This window comes from Myodes glareolus, chromosome 19 (assembly GCF_982192425.1).
Source record: "Myodes glareolus chromosome 19, mMyoGla1.1, whole genome shotgun sequence".
Lineage (NCBI taxonomy): Eukaryota > Metazoa > Chordata > Mammalia > Rodentia > Cricetidae > Myodes > Myodes glareolus.
Window position 1 is genome coordinate 2423149 of NC_142044.1, and position 20326 is coordinate 2443474.

Consider the following 20326-nt stretch of genomic DNA (forward strand, 5'->3'; position numbering starts at 1 on the left):
AAACAATGGTAACCATTTAACAAATGTTGCTGGTGAAAACTGAATATGCACACACACACAGAAAACCAAAAGTTTTCTCATCCAGCTTTGAAACTGTTGGGGTAAGTAGAAAGGAAGCATTGACTCCTTAGAACTCCTAGCATCCCAGAAATAACAGGAACAACTGAGCAATTGAGAAATATGATCCCATGAAGTTAAACAGCTTCTGCACAGTAAAAAGTATAGGAGTAGTCCAGGACCTGCTACTCAGAGGACTCCGAGCATCCTGGAGATAACAGGAGCAATTGATGGATATGATCATGAAGTTACAAGCATTTATGCACAACAATAGGAATAGTCAGCAGAGAGAAGACATTGATGAGAATCAGAAACTTTTCTCTAGATATTCACAGTGCAGGGAAGTATTAGCATGGAGTATGCGACAAATGAAATCAAGTGTCAAAAGAGCAAATAATGCAGTTAGTAAGTGGACAAATGAGTGCCACAGATACTTACCTAGTGATAAAGAACATCGGCCAATAAGCACATGAAAACAGGTTCAGAATCTTTAGCCCTTTTGGAAATCCATATTTACTACACTGGAATTCTGTCTTATCACAGTCAGAATTAAACTATTCTTTTTGTAATATCTAATCCAATACAAATACAGTATAGATACAGTATTGAGGAAATAATGATGGGAAAGGTATTTGTACATGTCCTTTCTGAATTTTTATCAGTCACAAGACATAAACAAGTGTTCACATGGATGCAGAAAAGGATTGGCAGTATATGTTGTTGAGGATGTAGATTGGTATAGTCACTGTAGAAATCAGTTTAGAGGTTTTCTGCTGACAGTAAAAAAAATGGAAGTGTTTTCTGATTCAGCTGTCCCATTTCTAGATATGCCTTAAAGAGTCATTCTGGGCTGCAGAACTCTTTTGTGCCCATGGCTATTTTCATGTTATTAACAAAGTCATGTTGTGGGATCAATACATATCCATATATGCTCATTTCTGGATGAATGGGTGAAGAAAATGCACGCGCGCGCGCATACACACACACACACACACACACACACACGGAATTGCAATAAAGTGAAGCACTTTGACAGTTAATAAATCTCAATAAAGAAAAGCAGTGTGCTTCTTTAAGATTTATCTTTAAAGAGAAAGACCTTAGATTCTAATAGTAGTGTGTTCAGCAAGACTGATACAAGCATGAGATGTTATCTATAGATAAAATATTTTTCCTGGTATTTAAGGGTAGAGTTTTTGTGAATCAAATGGTCTTTTAACTGCCCTGCTCTTACAGCACAAAAATTCCCATTGGCAGAACATGAAGCTGTGAGTGTGACTGCATTCTAATACAACTTTATTTGCTAAGATGGAAAGTGGCTAGTATGGCCTTTGGCTTTCCCTAGCTCTGTACAGATAGGTAGACCTGGTGATACAATAAACCACCTTTGTTAATGTCTGTTTAATTATATTTTAAAAATGTGTATTATAGTAGGCACTTTTGCACAATTATCTGTGTTGTACTTTTGGTTAGTATTTGTGTTTGAGTCCTGAAATCATCAGGGTATTGAGCTCACAAGACCATCTGGGTTCTGTGCTGCCATTTAGTAAAGCATGGGTGTTGTTTGTATCTGCCATTTACTGTTGAGTTAAACAGTCTTCTACTTTTTTTGTTTTGCCACATACGGAATTAGAATAATGAGATGAGCATATTTAAGTGATAACACAATCTTTTTTCTAACAATATTAGTGTTATACCTCATAGTTAAAGGCCATTCTTAGGGTTACAGATTGATTTGCCTCTCAAGAAGTTTTCAAACACTCTAAAAACAAACTAGTATAAGAATAATTATCTGTGACACTTAGTGCGTTTATCAGTACAAGTTTTATAATTTCTCATGGTGTTAGGGAAATTCACATAGTCTTTAGATTTATGTTTGGTGATATTTTTATAGATTTGTGTGTAAAATGTTAATGCAATCATGCATTTGGTTTTTAAAGAACTCTTTTGTCCTTGTTTTTTACTCCCTAAATATAATGTATTTTTTGTTTCTATATTTGGGTTATCTTAAAATACAGAATTTCTACCCACTTTGGAAATACCAACTACATTCATGGCTAGGATATAGTAAGGAACTCATAAATATTTTTATAGAGCCAGTTTCAGTATGAGTTGGATTAGTCTTTTGAACAGCAAACTGGATTTGAATCAAATGTGTGCATATGTCCTTGGGTATCACTGATGTGGCAGCCACGTCATAAGTCAAGATGTTTGGATGAGAGGTATTAAACTGCCCTTTCCAGACAGACCCCCGCCTGACTGGACATGCACGCATCCTCTGCATACTGCCTCGGACCCTTGCTTGTGTAGCTGTTGGTCCTGTTGCTGATCAAGGCCTTTTTTCCTTGGTGTCTTCCTCCCCCCTGACTGTCACAGTCTTTCTGTCTCCTCTGCTACAGAGTTCCCTGATCCCGAGGGGGAGGGGTTTGGTGGAGACATCTCATTTAGGACCTAGTGCTCCAAGGTCTCTTACTTTGTCCAGGGTCCAGTTGTGGTTTTCCTGTATTTGTTCCCACCTATTGGAGGAAGAAACTTCTCTGATGATGCTGTGCTCTGACCTGTGAGCACAGCAGATCACTGTTAGAAACTCTAGCAGAAGAGGGCTGGGCCTGGGCCGTGATGGCTGACCAACCCAGAACACTCAGTGGTGACATTCACAGTGCTTTGTCTCACAGTGCTTTGCGTGTTTTTTTTTCCTTTGAACCTTATAGATCTTTTATTTATATGTTATGGTTTCCGATTTTGTTTTTATGGGGTTTCTGTGTGTGCAAATTTTCTTCCCAGGTTCTATATGTGTTTCTTGTGTTTTTTCTTTGGCTCTTTTGTTTGTTTTGCTTCATTTTTCTAGTTTGTTTCTTTTAATTTTTATTTATTATTATTTTAGCTGCCCTTTTGTATTCTAATGAGAGAAAAAAATGGATTTAGATAAATAAGGAAGTTTGGAGGATCTTGGAGGAATTAGGGGAGGAAAAACATAATCAGAATATGGGGGGATAATCTGTTTTCAGTTGAAGAAGTTCCTAACTTTGAAGCATCCCCATTTCCCTTTGTGGCATTGTCAGAAAGCCTCACTTCAGCATTGCACAGCATGACTTGCCTTTGCAGGTTTAACAGCTCTCCCTGCGCCCTCCCTGCATGCTCTCTACACTTGACAGTGTTTACCTGCGGGGATGGTTCTTATGGGCGCCCAGCGTGCCAGTTCACGTGGTGTCCTGGTCCCTTTTTGGAAGGACTGCTAAATGATGTGAGCATTTTTATGTTCATGTAAGTTATTGAAAGTAGACGTGCACCACAGGTTTTTCTGTGACTTTTTCATAAGTCAAAACATTTTATCACTGTAATTTATTTGTAGATAATATTTTAAAATGAGTTTTAGGTAAACCCTTAATCTCTTTTATATAGGTCCTCACTTTTTTTTTTGTATTTTGTGTTTTGCCCATGATTTTATAACATTTGCTTGCTATAAAACTCTGTGTTTTTATTAAGTGTGGGTTATAAATAGGAGTTGGTCTTAGAGTGTGTGCTATGTAGAAGTAGAGACAATTGTGAAGGACTGTTCACACTTCAGGTTTGCCCTCCCTGAGCACTGCAGTGTCAGGAGACCTTTTCACACATGGCCCCTCTGTAGGCTCAGGTCTACTGGCCTGTGTGCTCTCTTTGTTTCTCACTATAATTATATGGAATTATAGTTTGCATATGGTGTTTTTTTTTCTGTTGACAAATCTTAACATCTATCCTTGTTTTTCTTTTTCTCTGCTTAGAACCAGTTCTGTCTTAAAATATCTATGCAGTTCCTGCCTCTTTTTCTGAGCTCCTCAGTCTCTCTGCTCCCCCAGGTGGAGCAGCTCTGCTGGTACTTGTCGCTCATGTGTTCTCTCTCAGTGCTGTGACATACACCCTTACACAGTCTGTCCTTCACCGTCTGACAGTGCTTTCCAGGGTTACTCACTACTTGTCATATTTTTTTTCAGGTCCTTGCAGTGTTTGACATGTAACAAATGCTTGAGATGATTTGGTGGGCAGTGTATAAACAAATGAGCATTTCTGGCGCATAGTCAAGGTTATGAGTGCATTTGACAGATAAATAGCATGCACTCAATATGTATGAGCCTTCTCATCCTTTTCCTTTCCTCTTTTTAGCAGGTAGGTTCAATGGTAGACAGTATCTGCTAGCATCTCCCTCTGACAGTTCCAATTACCACAAGATTACAGTTCCCTGGTTACAGCTTTTGTTGTTCTGGCTTTCCTCTTGACCGTGGCATGAAGTGACAGGTCAGCCCTCAGAGTGCCTCCTAAAACTGACCTCCTCAGCTTTCCCTCCATATCTTCTTCTATCATCTTGTCTTTTTCACTGAAACCTTCATCATTCTTGGCTCTGTTAGCATAGTAGTCTCCATAGACCTGATACGTTGTTTACAAATCCCAAGAGTCAGATCACTGACTTTTGTTATAGATTATCATTTCAAAGATGTCTCTATAAGTTTATAGCTTTGGAAGATAACATACACTGTGTCCTCTAGGAGCCAAAGGGCTTACTGCCTTTCTCAGAACAACCAGTTCCTCCACTCAGGTTCATATAATGTGTGTCTTTTGGCACGCAAACATTGTTGCAATGTCTCTGTCACAATGTCTATGGGACATGGGAACAAAGGTAACTGGTGCGGCTATATTGATATCAAAGGTGTTTTAGCAATGTGGTGACTAAGACTTTAGTCTCTGATTGGAAAAGTCTTTTCTTCTGCACCAGCCATACAACTGATTAGTGCAATTTCAAGTTCTTCATAGTTCTCGATGCCAGAATAATAATGTTGTTCTACCTCCCTGCCATTATGTTCTCTTTTTTCTCTATGTATAGCTTGCATTTATTTATATTTGTGTGGGTAGGTGGCATATGTACATGCATTTACTGGTGCAGTGGGTGTCTTTTTATATTGCTTTCCATCTTATTTTAAAATATGAAGTTCTTAATAAACTTGGATGTCATCCTTGTGTGGAGATAAGCTAATCATTTGTGTACAGTTCCAGTTTTATATGTCCATGAAGTGAGACTATCATCTTGTTTTTGAGACAGGTTCTCTCACTAAGCCTGCATGGGTCGCCAGCAAACTCCTATCTCTGTCACACATTGCTGGCATGTGTAGCTTATCTGCCTTTTCCATGTGTGCTGGAGATTTGAACTCAGGTTCTTATTTTGACAGAAAATTCTTTTATCAAGTGAGCCATCTCCTCATCCCCAAGTATATGCCATTAAAATTTTTTCTTTTTATTATGTATAATTGTGTGTGTGTGTGTTGGGGGAATTGTGTTGTGTGTGTATGTGCATGTGAGTCCAGAGTTATTGGATCCCCTTAGAGCTAGAGTTACAGGCAGCTGTGTGCTGCTCAGTGTGGGTGCTAGGAATGAACTTCCGTCTACTGAAATGGAAGTATGTAGTCTTCACCACTGAGCCATCTTTCCAGACCCATGAATAAGTTATTCATTATTGCTCTCCCTTCTGTTCCATGCTCTCATCGGTTCTTGCTTTGGAGACTCAGCCTCCAAATTTCAGCCATACTAATTAATGACTTTCCCAAAGATATACTAAAAGTATTTAAAATCAGCATTAACTTTTCTTCTCTGTTTTATATTCTGCCGATTTGTTAGCACTGACGGAATACCTCCTTCTTTTTCTTACATATAAGATTAGTGTTCCACAAACGTTCCCTCCCTCCCTCTTCCTTTCCTCCCTCCTTCCTTTCTTCCTTTTTTAAATTCTCAACTGAACAGCTCAGCCTAAACATTATCAAGCAGTATCAGTTATTTTCTATATGTTTGAAACTAACACTTAAAATTGGTTCCAGTGATCTAAGCCCTATTGTCTCTAGCATTCAATATTTGGTTTCCAGTTGGTGGCTATGTTTGGGGAGGCTTAGGAGACACCACCTTTCTGTAAAAGTGTGTCACCTGGAAGCAGGTGAATTTCAAAGTCAGGAGCCATTTCCAGTTCACTCTTTCTGCTCTCTGTGGTTTAAGAGGTGAGCCTTCAGCTTCTGTTTCAGCTACCCTGTCTGCTGTTTGCTGTCTTCTCAGCCTTCTGGAACCATAAGACCAACTGAACTCTCTGTCAGTTACGATGGCCATGGTGTTTTGTCAAGCAACAGTCTTGTGGTGTAGCCCAGCCTGTTTGATATAGTCTTGCAGTGTAGCCCAGCCTGACTTGGGTTTTGAGATCCTTTCTCTTCATCCTTGCTGAGTGCTAGGATTATGAGCTTATGTCACCACGCACAGGACTGGCTTTTCTTTACTGTAGCAATACTGAAAGCAACATTTTCATTCTAGAGTTGGAAAGATAGAATTAGGTGTTTTCAATGCTATTCTGCAGTAATGTAGAATAAGTGTTCCTTATAACATAATTTTTTTTATAAATTTATAAAAATTTCCACTTCTGCCTCTCCTCCCAATACCCTCCCACTCTCCCCACTCCCTCTCCTCTTCCCTCTCCAGTCCTAAGAGCAGTCAGGGTTTCCTGCCCTGTGGGAAGTTCAAGTTCCTCCCCCCTCCCTCCAGGTCTAGGAAGGTGAGCATCCAAACAGACTAGGATCCTAAAAAGCCAGTGCATGCAGACGAAATATTGCAAATTTAAGACATTCTTATTCTCCAGAATAATTTAACTTTGTGAACCAGTATAAGGGTTTATTTTATTTTATTAGGTTTTCATGAATAGAAATAATTTTATCTGTTACTTATCAAATATGGGGGGCTTTTTATTGTTACTGGAAAATTAAAATTGCAATTCTGGTCTCAGGAAATTAGTTTGATTGGGTTGAGTAGACCTGTTTGTTGATTAAACATAATAGAAAGTGCACACCAAAGTTCTTTGGTCAGGTAGCAGTTTCTAAGGAGATCTAAACTCGAGACTGTGCTTTCATTAGGGAAACATCTTGTTTCTCAAAACTCTCTTGCTAATACAAAATTAGAGGAATTGCCTTGGAGTTGTGCCTTTTTGACAGGACACTGGCTAGAAATGCTTATATAGTGTACCAATTACAGAAAATTCACATTTGTGATTTAGATATAAATATGTAAAAATTATACCCTTCTATCTGACTACATTTCCTCTGTGTTCCCTGAGGACTTTACTGTGGACTTCCCTGAGTTGTCGCCAGTTTCTATCTCGTTCCCGGGCTTTGAGCGCACAAACCTCGTCCTCTTGGTGACAGAGCTTGCGAATGATTTCATGCTCCTAGCATTTTTGTTCATGGGAATTAGGAGCAAAATGTAACTACAGCTGAACAGAGAGTCTATTTTTGTAATTTTGGAGTTTGGGCTCTGTTATTGGAACTAAATGAAGAGATGCAGGTGTTCTCCAGTCCAAAGCCTTTGGGAGTTTTGAGGGTAAATGCTTGAAAAGAAAATGCATGTGTTTTCCAGAGTCAGACAGCAGCTGTGAGACAAGGATTTATGTTTTTCTCAGATTTGGGATTTCAGAATGTTACATTTAATCACAAGCACAGAAAAGGGAGCAAATGTTAAAGATATTATGCATACCGATGCCTCCACCTTGCAGACTAGTTGTGGGAATATGTGTGCACCTGATTTTTAAGCATGATGTAAATAATTTCTAAAAGATTATGGTAGTCACAGAATATATATAGCATTTTGAGAATGTTGCATTTGCAGTGGGGAACTTTTTAATCCACTAATTATGAAATAACCTATTTCCTATTTAGAAACACACTCATGCACATATGCATGCACACACTCACACATGAGTTAGTAGGTGTAGAAAATATTTTCCATATGTTCTTTGATTATAGCTTTTTATGATAAAATTTTTAAGTAATAACAATCTTATAATAAAAACTAAAATATTTTTAAATATCATAAGTGTAAGTCGATAATATTTTGAATTTGACAGATTATGCTTAAATTTTTATATAAAGCATATATAAACATATTTAAAATGCTTTCCCAGATAATATAGTTTTTTTGAATTTTATTTGCTAAAAACTAAAATATTTCAGTATTTGTGTTCTTAGGTTTTTTTTTTAAATTTTGCTTCCTTTTTGACTTTCCAAGGTAGGTCTTCCTGTGTCTTCTGGCAGACTTGTGGTATTCCTGTCTTCTACTCCAGAGTGCAGGAATTGTAGGTGTGCACCACCATGTCTTGGATATCATGCTTTCTCTTTTTTGTATATTCATTCATGTTTGCTAATTTATGTTACAGATTTTTTGCATATAAAAATGTAATAGTTCATCCTTGTTGCTGGTGAGATAGACACACATAGTCATGGGAGATCAGGCGAGTGGTCTGGTAGACGGGGGGCTGTGTTCTCATCTTCTGGGCTCAGCGCCGTCTTTGTAGATCATAGTACTTGGACTAAGTTAACCTTTTTGAGTATTGGTTTCTCATATTTAAAAAATTGATCCATTTTTCTCTCCTATTATTTTTGTGAAGATTAAGTTTAATACAATAAACTCGTTTGTTAACTAAAATGTAATGAAAGCTTTGATTGTTTTTGATTAATATATTGTATTAATTAAACATTTCAAGTTTTTCTGATTCTGTCATTCTCCTTCCTTGTTCTAGTCATCCTACCTGGTCCCTTTCCACTTCAGTTCTTCCTGTGGCTACTTTAAAACCTGGGACTGTTTGGCTCTGAAACTGGGCAGCAAGCCTTCACCTGGTTCCAGAATGTTACTTCCACATGAATGTGTCTCCTGAAATCATGGTTGGGAGCCAGGAGCATTTTCAATAACAATAAAAAATTACTTTGCTCCTTTGAAAATTCCTGGGTTCTGGAGTGAAGCTGGGGAGGGAGTTTTGTGGGCAGCACAAGGGCAACACTGTGCATTTTTTCCTATGTATTTAGTAAAAGGAAGTGATAGAGAGATAGTAGTCATTTCACTAGTAAGTAGAGATTAATATAAAGGAAGTAGTTCGGAAATGGGCTACATGGGAAGTAAGCAGTAAGACAACTATCGAATGTGTAGTGTTTAATCATTTATTTAAAGTCTCTTTAGGTGAATCAAAAGCCGTAATTATTACCCAAGTTCATATTTTAGAAAATGATGTAATTCTTCAAATTGTTTTAGCTTTTTCAAATGTTGGTTCCTATATTTAATGTCCAAGAGCACTAACCATGTGAATCAGTTCATGTTTTGAAGCTGGTTGTCCAGTAACTTTGACAAAACATTCAAGGTTGAAATTCCTATTAATCTTTGCTATTTCTCCTTTTCCTAGGTATTTTAGCACCATTCCAAAGCTCCATCTTCAAGACAGCTTTTGTATCTCATTGTGATACAATTGGGAGTGTCCAGTAACTTTGACAAAACATTCAAGGTTGAAATTCCTATTAATCTTTGCTATTTCTCCTTTTCCTAGGTATTTTAGCACCATTCCAAAGCTCCATCTTCAAGACAGCTTTTGTATCTCATTGTGATACAATTGGGAGTTCCTAAAGGCAGAAACCGTTGTTAGTATATGAGCAAGGCAGAAATATTTTTGCCGTTTGGATATAGCTTTTCTGTGTGCAGGGTTTTCTCATTTCATTCTTAAATTGCTCAGTGGGAGAAAAATGTCTGGGTAGTGATGAATAATTTGGAATAAAGGTAAACTAATGATCCTGCATAGATAGAGTATTTCAGTTTCTGCTTAGCTCTTTGTTGTTGAGGGAACCAGGCAGATATTACAAGAAAGTTGAAAGAGAATTTTTAAAATCTATAAACATTTATAGACCAGTAATAAAATAAATAAATAAAATAAATTGGGGAGATGTATAAATTGGCTTTTTATACATCTTTTTCTCCTTGAAGGAGTTTAATATTTGCATACCTATAGTAAAGGATTATTTTATATTGCTTTCATTTGCTTACAGTGTGTGTGTGTGTGTGTGTGTGTGTGTGTGTGTGTGTGTGTTTGTGTCTGTCTGTCTGAACTGAACTTTCAAAGGTGATGAAAAGTGCAGAGGTCTGGAGAACCACATTCAGATAACCTGGAAGGTGTTCTAAGTAGTTAGAGCACCATGCTGAAATACATTATTTTCCCCTCATCTCTTAACTGGATTCCAGATGACTAGGCTAATTTTTGCTTGGATAGTTTAAATATAGGCACACTATAGAAGTGATGTGGTGAAGGAAGGTTCAGTATATGGAGAGAATTCAGGGGAAATGATATCACTGGCAGAGGAAAGCGACGGACGGTTTCCTCATATCTGAGTGAGGTAATAATTGTAGGTAAATTTGTTATGGACCTTAACTTGAATTTCGCTTTTGAAATCTTGGCTTTTTAAGACTTCTTCATCTAGTTGTTTGGTTCGTAACAAAAAATCTCAGGGTGAGTCATTTCTCTTTTTCTTTCTTTCTTTTTTTTTTTTTTGTTTAGATGGTGGTTGTGGTGTTTTAAGTGTTTGAGCCAAGCTTAAAGTAAATAATTAATTTTAAATATTTAGATCATTCTGCTGAGAAAAGAATTCAAACAGCAAATACTTAAAATCCTAGTATGTGCATAGTCATTCTGTTTTAATCATTGAGGAGAGAGCTAGTTCCACACCACAGGAAAGAAGAGCTCCTGTCACAGACGTGGCGTTCTGGAGACCGCCAGGCTTTGTTTTTGTAGTTTTCCTCCTTTGTACTTATTATGAAAACTCAGAAGGAAATACTTAAACTACTAGAAGCCTTTCTTTGAGTCTAAAATGTTAGGAATTCTAAGTAGAGTACATTTCTGTACTTTTTTCTGTATTTAGATTTTCATTTTAAAAGTAGAAATCTGAAGTGGAATGGGAATAGCTGAATGAATATAGTAGAAAACGTTCTACAGACTCTATTATGGGTTAAGTATGAAGTCACACAAATACTCCCTTGACAATAATCCCAGAAGGCACAAGCAGAAAAGTAAGTTAATTAGTAATATGTTAAAAAAGATGAACTACAGGCAGTCAACAAGACAGATCGTAGTATAACAAAGCTTCTTACTGCAGGATTTTTCTCTACATAGATAGCCCTGGCTGTCGTGGAACTCATTTGTATAGGCCAGATTGGCATCAAACTCACAGAGATTCTCCTGCCTCTGCCTGGTTCATATGTTTTTAATAAATTATACAATAGCACTGAGAAAGTTATGAGACAAATGGCTTTATTAGTCCTTTTGTATTGTATTAACAAAGTCTCCAGAATTCATAAAACAATGTTTGTGTGAGACATTTTAGGAGTTATTTTCCGTAATCCTAGTTCTAAGCTGTACCCTAAGAGAGTGATCCATGATGCAGTGAAAGAATTGTGTTTAGGTCTGCAGAGATGACTTAGCAGTTAAGAACATATGCTGCTTTTGCAGAGGTCCTAGGTTTAGTTTGATTATCCACATCAGGTGGCTCACAACTGCTTGTGACTTCAGCTCTAAGGCATACAGTGCCCCCTCTGGCCTCCACAGGTACTCACATGCATGTACAGGCCTGTACACACACACACACACACACACACACACACACACACACACACACACACACACTTTATATAAAGCATAAGTATGTTTATGTCTGTTATTTATGATAATCATAAGTTGTTTTTGCTATTCAATAGTAAATTATGAAATAATTCTGAATGTACTCCTAGATGTCTCTTGGTAAAAGGAGCCTGTATAAATATTTTCTGTCATTGGAAAATGTTCATATTAAACGCTTGTTTCAAAAAGCAGTTAATATAGCTTACATGGAAGAGGACCAGGAGCATAGCTCAGTGGCAGGACACTAGCTATGCCTGTGCACGATCCTGGATTCAATTCAGAGCACCATGAAAATAATAAATAAAAGAAAATAATGCCAAACTGCTTTATTTATTACCTTTCTTATAGCTGTGACAACATGCCTAACACAACAACTGTAGGAAGTGAGAGTTAATTCTGGGTCACAATTGAGCCTTCTGGAGGAAAGTGTTCCCCATCTTCATTGCGGGGAGGGGCACTCCTCCATAGACCAGGGTCCCAGAGTGAGTGTGAAGAAGGAGGAAGCCAGCAGAGCACCAACAGTATCCTTCTCTTCCTGCCTGGGAACTTGACGTGCACCCACCAGCATGCCTTCCCCAACACTGTGCACAACAGAAAGCAAACAAACGCCATTGCTGCTGTTCCAGTCAGCTCCTTGCTCAGCACAGTCACCACACATGCTCTCACAGGTATTGGCCTGCAAAGCCTGGAGGAATGGTAGATTAAGTGTGTGTAAATGCTCTTTTGACTTAAAATGCTTCCATTTTTTTATATATTTGTTGGGATATAATATCGTAAATTCTTAATGATTTGGAGGTTGTTACCATTGTAGAGGTAGCATCCTTAAGGAACAATGTAAGAAAACTTTAAAGTTGATAATGCCTTTGCTTTGTGTTTTTGAAGAGTAGGTCAAACTGGTAGTAGAATGGGAAGATAAAAGATACCTTTGTGCAGGAACCTGCAGGTCGAAGTGTTTCCCAGACAAACAGGGATTTGTGCTGGCTCTTCCTTTTGGTTATACCTTTATTTCCAATTAACTTTTCTTTTCATTGAAGTGTAATTCATGATTATTAGCTAAGATTTTTAATTTTGGAATTAGGTCATTACCTTGATGTAAGTGGGTAAAGATTGAGAGGAAGAAAAAAGTTAAGCATTTAAAGAGGTCTCATGTGAATATGGAGCTAAACAACTCCACAGTGTAGACTCTGGGGGCTAAACAATTCCACAGTGTAGACGTTGGGGCTAAACAACTCCACAGTGTAGATACTGGGGTTAAACAATTCCACAGTGTAAACACTGGGGCTAAACAATTCCACAGTGTAGACCCTGGGGCTAAACAACTCCACAGTGTAGATGCTGGGGCTAAACAACTCCACAGTGTAGATGCTGGGGCTAAACAACTCCACAGTATAGATGCTGGGGCTAAACAACTCCACAGTGTAGATGCTGGGGCTAAACAACTCCACAGTGTAGATGCAGGCCACAGGAAGTAGCGGGCTCCCCACTGTTTGACAGATGATGCTCAGCCATTAAGTGGAGGGGAATGAGGAAGCAGCATTGATTTAGCTGAAAGAGGTGTCTTTAAAAAAAACTGTTTAGTAGAATAAAAGTTTCTACCTTTCATTATAAAAGAGTTGCTAATGCTGCAGAAAAATTCCAGGATAGAAAGCCTTTCCAGATCATTTTTGTTCAGAAGATGGCTGGCCAGACCTTGCTGTCAGATGTGCTCAGGTAGAGAATGAAAGAGGAAGAACTAACTCTTGCAACTCAGAGTACCTACTACTACTGTGTAGAGTAGCTGAAGTGGCCTTTTTCAGGTGATCAAGAGGTTGTCTTCCTTCATTCAACACATTCATTCATTCATTTCCCCAACCTTGTGATAAAGAATGAATTAAGACCTTTTCCTATATCTTTTTAAAAATACATTCCTTTACTTTAATATGTTGAAGGTTTTGCCTACATGTATGTTTGTGCAGCACATGTGTACAGTGCTGTGGAGATCGGAGAAAGGTATCTTAGCTTGTGACTTGAGTTACAGACAGTTGTATCTACTATGTGGATGCTGCAAATTGAATCTGGGTTGTCAACAAGAGCAATTGTTTTCTTATGAGACAACTCTCCAGCTCCTTTTTTGACTCTTTTTTTTTTTCCCTTTTTTTCTTTTTGATACAGTATTTCTAAGTGTAACTTTGAAGCCTTCCTGGGACTTGCCTTGTAGGCCAGGCTGGCCTCAAACTCACAGAGATCTTTCTGCCTCTGTCTCCCATGTGCTTAGGATTGAGATCATGCGACACCACTGCCCGGCTTTTTGCCTCTTCTAAGTCAACTTATAGTTCCTCAAGTGAGATATAGGGTATGCAGATATGTACAATGTAGCTAAGATCTAGTGCAATGAGAGGGGATTCCTGCAGTAAGTAATGACAAGTGAGCCTTCAGCTGTGACCTGCGTGAGGAACAGTGGGTCATTTTGGAGGGTACTAAATAATTCTCTGTACCCAAAGCTTACACATAGTTTGGGAACAATGTTACAAGTTCATGTATGAAAGAATGAACAAGCCTCTTCAAAAGGTTTTGAGACTGTGAAAGTCATTTGAAGGTGTTTGGACTGAATTCTGAATGGAAAAGTCAAAAGGTTTTGTCAGCTTAATGTTTGGAAACCAAATTGGATGGTGGTATGGTTGAATATAGTAGGAGGGTGGGGCCAGTTAACAGAATGATCTAATGCAAACAAAAGTGATATTATCTTTATAAAGAATCCCACAGATTTGTGCCTTAATAATATGTTGGAATTGATAGAAATTGTTTGTTGGATTTGATGTACAAGGAAAATGGCACAGCTAATAAACATTCAAGGGTGTGTGTTTAGAGATCTGGGTAGTCATGAGTGCCTTTCTCTAAGACCAGAAACAGCAAAGAACTTGGAAGAGCCTATCTTAGACTGCTATTCTAAGTAAATTGGAAGCAATAGACGTTGGTTTAACTATGGGTCTGTTGGCTGCCAGAGGGCACACCTGGTAAGAGTCCTCTTAGTGCTTCAAGAATTTAGAGAGCTCATTCATATGCATCAGACAGTTGGGCTGAACTCCACTGCTCAGATGACTAACCCAGTGCTACAGCAAAGGCCCACTTCTTGATATGATTCAATTAAATCCAACTTGAGTTTAGGAGGTGACATTCAAACCATAGTGATATTAACACTGATACTTCTCAAATTCTTCATTTGTGTTGAGTGTTGCTCTAAGTGATCACCTAAGCAATTTGATTCAAGAATACATGTTCAAAAAAAAAATACATGTTCCACATTACCAGGGCACACAGGCTCTGTAGAAATCCAGGCCTTGAGAACTGCTTGTATAGTTTACTGAATTTTGTTTTATTTTACTTGATGCAAGGCAGTAGAAGAGGCTGCCTTTAAACTGCGTTCCATTTAGGGCTTCGAGCAAACAATTGTGAAAAATGTGCTACTTTTGGAAAATAGCTGGAGAGACTGATCTGAATAGGAGACAGGCTTGAGTAGTGGGAGAGGACTTTTCAAAGGATAGGTAAGTCTCAGCCATTATTGAGAATGAGTTTACAGTTCCTATTTTGGCATTATGAGTACTTTAATTTTATGTTGTTTTGTTTTAAATGGAAGTCATTATTAACTGCAGGCCATATTTAAAAGTATAAAAACCACAGTTAAAAAAATAATGCTCGACAAGCAAGGCGGCTTTACTTCTAAGTATCTCAGTTTCCTAAGTAGTTGTTCCTAAGATGTCATGTTTCTCTCAGGCATGGTAGCACGTGAGTGCTGTTCCAGTGCACAGAAGTAGAGTAGGAAGACCATGACGTGAGACCATGCTTGCTATCACACATCCCTGTCTCAAAAAGAAAAAAGAAAAAAATTAAATAGAAAAATTAAAAGGAAAATTGAATTTCAAAATGGTTAATGTCAACATTATTATTTATTAATTTTTTTAAACTTATTTATTTATTTATAAAAATTTCCACTTGCTCCCCTCCTCCCAATACCCTCTCATTCCTCCCACTCCCTCTCCTCCTCCTTCTCCAGTCCTAAGAGCAGTCAGGGTTTCCTGCCCTGTGGGAAGTTCAAGTTCCTCCCCCCTCCCTCCAGGTCTAGGAAGGTAAGCATCCAAACAGACTAGGATCCCAAAAAGCCAGTACATGCAGAGGAAACAAGTCCCAGTGTCATTGTCAATGACTTCTCAGTCAGCCCCCATGTCAGCCACATTCAGAGAATCCGGTTTGATCACATACTCTTTCAGTCCCAGTCCAGTTGGCCTTGGAGAGCTCTCATTAGATCAGTCCCCTTGTATCAGTGGGTGAACGCACCCCTCGCGGTCCTGACTTCCTTTTTCATGTTCTCCCTCCTCCTGCTCCTTATTTGGACCTTGGGAGCTCAGTCCAGTGCTCCAAAGTGGGTCTCTGTCCCTATCTCCATCCATCGTCAGATGAAGATTCCCTCTGATCCGCTTTTCTTTGCTCACATTCTCCCTCCTTCCGCTTCTCATTTGGACCTAGGGAGTTAAGTCCAGTGTTCCAATATGTGTCTATGTCTCTATCTCCATCCATTGCCAGATTAAGGTTCTATGGTGATATGCAAAATATACATCAGTATGGTTATAGGCCGAGGCCAGTTCAGGCACCCTCTCCTCTGCTGCCCAGGGAACAATCTGGGGACCTCTCCGTGGGCCTGGGAACCCCTCCAGAATCAAGTGTCTTGCAAACCCTAAAATGGCTCCCTTAGTTGAGATATATACCTCTCTGCTCCCATATCCATTCTTCCTCCCTCCCCCCCATCCCATTCCCCCAAACTATCCCCAGTCCTCCCCCTCTCCCTTCTCTCTAGCCATCTCCCCTTACTTCCACCCTCCCAACCCCCTTGCACCCAAGTTTGCCTGGCAATCTTGTCTACTTGCAATATCCAGGAGGATAACTACATGATTTTCTTCAGGTTCACCTTCTTATTTAGCTTCTCTAGTATCACGAATAATAGGCTCAAAGACCTTTAATTATGGCTAGAATCCACTTATGAGTGAATACATACCATATTACTCTTTTTGGGTCTGGCTTACCTCACTCAGTAAAGCGTTTACTATTTCCATCCATTTGCATGCAAAATTCAAGATGTCATTGTTTTTTTACCGCTGAGTAAAACTCTAATGTGTATATGTTCCACACCTTCTTTAACCATTCTTCTATTGAGGGGCACCTAGGTTGTTTCCAGGTTCTGGCTATTACAAATAGTGCAGCTATGAACATAGTGGAACAAATGCTTTTGTAGTATGATAGGGCATCTCTTGGGTATATTCTCAAGAGAGGAATTGCTGGGTTCTGAGGGAAGTTGACTCCCAGTTTCCTGAGAAACCGCCACACTGATTTCCACAGTGGCTGCACAAGTTTGCATTCCCACCAACAATGGATGAGTGTTCCCCTCACTCCACATCCTCTCCAGCAAAGGCTATCGTTGGTGTTTTTGAGTTTAGCTATTCTGACAGGTGTAAGATGGTGTCTCAAAGTTGTTTTGATTTGCATTTCCCTGTTCGCTAAGGAGGTTGAGCATGATCTTAAGTGCCTTTTGGTCATTCGAAGTTCATCTGTTGTGAATTCTCTGTTCAGTTCAGTACCCCATTTTTTAATTGGGTTAATTAGAGTTTTAGTGTCTAGTTTCTTGAGTTCTTTGTATATTTTGGAGATCAGACCTTTGTCTGATGAGGGGTTGGTGAAGATCTTCTCCCAGTCAGAAGGTAGCCTTTTTGTTTTACTGACAGTGTCCTTTGCTTTACAGAAGCTTCTCAGTTTCAGTAGGTCCCATTCATTCATTGATTCTCTTATTGTCTGTGTCTGTCTACCTAGGAAGTGGTCTCCTGTGCCCATGTCTTTTAGACTACTTCCCACTTTCTCTTCTATCAGGTTCAATGTGGTCAGATTAATCTTGAGGTCTTTAATCCATCTGGACTTGAGTTTTGTGCATGGTGATAGATATGGATCTACTTTCATTCTTCTACAGGTTGACATCCAGTTATGCCAGCACCATTTGTTAAAGATGCTTTCCTTCTTCCATTGTATATATACCTTTAGCTCCCTTGTCAAAAATCAGGTGTTCATAGGTTTGTGGGTTAATATCCAGGTCTTCTATTCGATTCCATAGGTCGACTTCTCTGTTGTTATGCCAATACCAAGCTGTTTTCAATACTGTCGCTCTGTAATAGAGTTTGAAGTCAGGGATGGTAATGCCTCCAGAGGTTCCTTTACTGTATAAGATTGTTTTGGCCATCCTGGGTATTTTTGGTTTTTCATATAAAGTTAATTTTTGTTTTCTAAAGGTCTGTGAAAAATTTTATTGGGATTCTGATGGGAATTGCATTGAATTTATAGATTGCTTTTGGTAGAATTGCCATTTTTACTATGTTGATCCTCCCTATCCAAGAGCAAGGGACATCTTTCCATTTTCTGGTAAACTCCTCCATTTCTTTCTTCAAAGACTTAAAGTTCTTGTCAAATAGGTCTTTCACTTCCTTGGTTAGAGTTACCCTAAGATGTTTTATGCTATTTGTTGCTGCAGGAGCTCCTTCCGCTCCTTCAGCAAATCGCCACTGAGTTACCAGCCCATGGGACGTTTTCTCTCTCTCTTTGAAAAAAGCAGCGGTTGTCCTCCTCTCTCTCTTTCTGGCTTCCAGCTCCGCTTCCGGCTCCACTTCTGGCTCCTAGACTCCTTTCCTGTTCGCATGGAGGGGCTGTTGTCTGGGACGGTAATCTGTAAGTTTTTCCCCGTTGAATAAATAACCATTCTATTAATCATAATTCCAAACTGGTGTGGGATTGTCTGTGACTTATGCCTTCATCTGGCGCCCCACGTTTGGTTGTAGAACCCCCCCTTCTCCCCCACTCAACTGCTTGCTGCCAGCTTCGCTAGTCAGGAGACCTCCCTCAGCTGCTGCCTGTGCCCTGTGTGTGGAGCCAGCAGTTCAATTAAACCCCACGCCTCCCAAGCTCCACAGGCTCGGGACAATCTCTGTCTGCCTGGTTTGCTCTTTTCTGAGTTGCTTTTAAATTCCCCTTGTAAGTGCAGCTCTTTAGTGGTGTGACTCAGAACGACTTGGTCACGTGGAGGCATAAACATTTTATGTATTAATAAATATATATTGTATTGATATATGTATATTTACCATATTGCGTTGTACACTTCTACCTCGGATTAAGATACTTACATATTTTATGTATTGATATATATATATATTTTTACCATATTGCAATGTATACTTGCACATTGTTTATATTTGGAGGTCACATTGTCCTCATTTATTGCACAGTTGTTTATTATCTTAGTCTTTAAGTTAGATATTGAGAATTATGTAGATCAACAGTCATCTAAGTTTGTCATTTATAATTAGACTAATCAGGTTTTTTAGATACATAGAGATTATATTCAGTATAGATAGATAATCTTCAACCTCTTCAAAGAGCTGTAAAAAATGGCCTTTAATCTAATTCAGAGTTCTGTGGTAGGGAGACACAATCGCTCCTGGCAACACCGATCTATTCCTGAGAGAATGTTGAGCACCAAAGACACTCCACCTGGAGCCTTTCTTCTTGGCAGAACTGGCCTTTGGGTAACGAAATGCTCATACCTCAACTACTGTCAGAGTTACAAAATATCCGTAAGTGGATAAAACAGGACTGTCATATCCTGTCCAGGCAGGGTAAGATAGTTTTGAAGTTTCTTGCCTTTGAAAATGGTATGTCAGTTACATCAGGTGTTAGCCAAAGTTGGTTGCTTCAACGCTGCAAACGTGACTTCGGGTGTTTGCCCAGGTAGCCAGTTGTCTCTGTGATTTGTTACATGTTCTGGAAGTTGTTTGATTGCACTTCCTAATTACTCAGGTAACATTATTTCCCTTCTCAGATCTTCAATGGGATTTAAGATTATATAAATGTAGTTACTTTCCTTTCATGACTTGGCCAAGTTATTTGTTATACAAGACTTAAGTTAGTTAGAATAGGATATTTGTATTTATTGTATATAATTTCGTAGGTTTGTACTTATTGTATATAATTTCGTAATAGGCTTAGAACTCTCTTACTTAAACAAAAGGGGGAGATGCTGTGGGAGCTCCTTCCGCTCCTTCAGCAAATCGCAGCTGAGTTACCAGCCCATTGGGGCATGGCCTCTCTTTTAAAAAAGCAGCGGTTGTCCTCCTCTCTCTCTCTGGCTTCCGGCTCCGCTTCTGGCTCCTAGACTCCTTTCTTGTTTGTGCGGAAGGGCTGTTGTCTTGGACGGTAATCTGTAAGTTTTTTCCCCTTTGAATAAATAACCATTCTATTAATCATAATTCCAAACTGGTGTGGGATTGTCTGTGACTTATACAATTTGTGGCTATCGTGAAAGGTGATGTTTCTCTGATTTCCCTCTCTGCTTCTTTATCCTTTGTGTATAGGAGGGCAACTGATTTTTTGGAGTTGATCTTGTATCCTGCCACATTACTAAAGGTGTTTATCAGCTGTCGGAGTTCTTTGGTAGAGTTTTTGAGGTCGCTCATGTATACTATCATATTGTCTGCAAATAATGAGAGTTTAACTTCTTCCTTTCCAATTTGAATCCCCTTGATCCCCTTATGTTGTCTTATTGCTATTGCTAGAACTTCTGGCACTATATTGAAGAGGTATGGGGAGAGTGTGCAGCCTTGTCGTGTTCCTGATTTTAGTGGAATGGCTTTGAGTTTCTCTCTATTCAATTTGATGTTAGCTGTCGGCTTGCTATAGATAGCTTTTATTATATTTAGATATGATCCTTGTATCCCCAATCTCTCC

General features: G+C 38.9%; 1 protein-coding gene and 1 pseudogene across 4 annotated transcripts in view; one reads left to right on the top strand and one right to left on the bottom strand.

Annotated features, from left to right (window-relative positions):
* Vps13b (vacuolar protein sorting 13 homolog B) overlaps positions 1–20326 on the top strand; it is a 513205-nt gene that overhangs the window by 133938 nt on the left and 358941 nt on the right. The gene's annotated exons all lie outside the window — the stretch shown is intronic.
* On the bottom strand, positions 5007–5106 carry LOC146891138 (U6 spliceosomal RNA; annotated as a pseudogene).